Genomic DNA, 2,626 nt, shown 5'->3' on the forward strand with positions numbered 1-2,626 from the left:
AAGTTTTGTATCAGATGTTAGAGGTTTGAGGTTAGACAACGCAGCTCCTTGTTAGTAATTTCTAAGCCCACACTCGTTACCCTGAATAGATAGATAAAGGCGGGGATGGAGAAATAAACAGAGAATTAAATAAGTCCCGAATTTTGTACCGTTTAACACGAATTTCTTACATGACAACCTTTGTGTCTGCAAAGAGATCGGGGTACAACATCCCACACTATATTTGTAAACAACTATCCTAACCTCATTGAAAGTCATTAGTTTTTGACGAGAATTTTCATTTACTACAAATAGAATACGGATAGAATTCCAATAAAAAGCCTCTTACTTGTTTTTTTGTTTAATGTTATACTGGTGTTTTTCGCTGCCCGAAATGCCATCAAGAAAAAGTAGATCTTAGCCAGGGCTATTGGTCCACAAAGAAAACTGGGGGTAGCCATTAATTTTCCCTAGATAATTAGCCTTGAATCTCGGAAGCATTTTTCTGAAAAAAAAGGAAAGGGTAAAGATATTTCTTCACAGATCTTCGTAGAGTTCGCGTTTACAGGCAGAAAACTAAACACATTAATAAACGTCTTTAAACTACATGGTAAGTGGTAAAATAAAAACCGCTTTTGTATGTTATTAATCACAAAATCGTCGAAACAGCGCTTTTAGCGTCCCTGGACAGCACTCCTCTGGCTTAGCCAAAATACGGTCTACATAGCTTTTCCTCACAGCCAAAAACTAATCACGTGTTGAATAGGCTTGCCACTTCCATTTCATACCATAAAATGTAGCTGTAATCACCCATTCTCAAAAGTTACATGAGTTGTTTCATCCTTTAGAAAAGTTTGTCGGTGTCCGTTACATTTTTTTTCCTGCTACCTCCCCAGTAACTCAAACATTGACGTCTCTCGCAGTTGTTTTGCGCGCGCATTATGCCATCTACAGTTGGGTTTCATTGTGACTTTTTTTTTACGGATACGATAAATGCTAGTTTTTCAGCTGGAAGACGTTCACAGTTAGTGTTTCGCGATATCCTGCTTTTCTGGTAATCCCGGTTTTAGTACAGGTTCTTAATTTTAGTGAGATATTTGTTTCGGCCACAATAGGATTTTTTTAAGTCGAGCGCTTGGTAGGGTAGTTAATTACGTCAATTCTTAACCAAGCGCGCCCCTGGCGTTTAAACCATGCCTTACATGATGCACAGACCGTGTCGCTGGGTTTTTTTAATTGTGTCGCTTGGGTTCAAAAACAGTTTCTCTTTCGTAGCTACGTTTAGAAGTATTAGGATCGCTACAGATTGAAACAGTATTTTATGTTATGTTACAATATCGAACAATATGAGACTTATCTACATGTTGTTATACAAATGAAAGCAAATAAATTCATTCTTGTTGTGATCGTTGTTTTCTTGATTCAAATTCTCAGAGGACAAACTTTGATATTTCTTACACCTAGTGTTTTTATTCCAAAGAGGTTTTGGAATCTCGCCCTCAATGTCCCTCTCTGTCCTCTCATTTTCTCTTGGTTATATATGCTGTTGATAAAAAACTTACGCGACAAATTAAATAAAAAATTAGTTTTGGCTGTATTATCCCCGATTTTTGTTTTGTTTTGATTTCTCTTGCTCATGCCAAGCATTTTTTTTCCAGTAATCCGGTTTGCTATCAGAATCCTAAAGTCATTCCTTAAAAGAACTGCAGGTTTTAATCAGATCTTCGAGTGGCTTCAGGAAAGAGTCTTTTCGACCAGCAGGACCCTCGATTTCTATTCCGAAGGGAAAGCAAATTTCTTTTAGTTGCGCTATTTTAAATTTTGATTTTAGCATGCCACGCTTTCCAAGGCCACAGATGTCATGGCCATTGTATTCAACTGGATGCCGCCAGTTGACCGCTTCGTACACCGCTATTTGCAGTTCCTGCAGCTGTGTTTCGTTTTCCCACGCTTAAAGGTCTTCCTCACTGATGGCTTTAGCTTCTTCAACAAGTAGTTCTTCATGTGCTTTTTCCTGACGTTGCGTTGCTGTAAGTCGTGAGAAGTGATTAGCTGTCTGCTTGGCTGTTCGCCATTCTTCTGGAGCAAAACAAAGCTTACCACTCTCGTCCCTTGCAACTCTCATTTCTTTAGCCACCTTTGCTGGATCTTCTTTGTTTCGTTCAGTAGCAAATTAAACATACCTATTGGTAACATTCTCAAGTGACTGAATCACATTTGACAGTCTGCTGACCAAAAAGTTTTTAGTTTCTCAAATGATCAATTTAATGATCTTTTTCTTAAAGTAAATTTACAATTCCACGGCTCCTCAGATTTTTCTGAATAGTTGAGATCTATAGACCAATTTCGATACATTAAAATTCATCCTAAGACAATAGACCTCAACTCAGGCTCGGGGTAAGTTTAGGAGGTTTATTCCCCAGAGCCTCGTGTTGAGATCTATTGATCTAGGCTGAATTTCAATATGTCGAAATTGGAGTATTGTAGTGATTCTCTGAGATCAATCAAACAATCCGGTGAAACATTAGATGCTGTGATTTATAAACGTACGTCCACTGCAGGTGAAAAGGAAGGAGAAACTGACCTCTACATGTACTTGGGAATACACTTATGAAAAGAGCACAAGAGATGAAAGTCTGCGTCTTAA

At 38.2% G+C, this 2,626-nt stretch overlaps 1 pseudogene; it reads right to left on the reverse strand.

Moving 5' to 3' along the window:
- Nucleotides 1–1,547: 1,547 nt before the first annotated feature.
- LOC149105461 (uncharacterized) lies at nucleotides 1,548–2,131 on the reverse strand (annotated as a pseudogene).
- Nucleotides 2,132–2,626: the final 495 nt, after the last annotated feature.

This window comes from Orbicella faveolata, unplaced genomic scaffold, assembly GCF_042242905.1.
Source record: "Orbicella faveolata isolate gen_17 unplaced genomic scaffold, um_ofav_v1 contig_34, whole genome shotgun sequence".
Lineage (NCBI taxonomy): Eukaryota > Metazoa > Cnidaria > Anthozoa > Scleractinia > Merulinidae > Orbicella > Orbicella faveolata.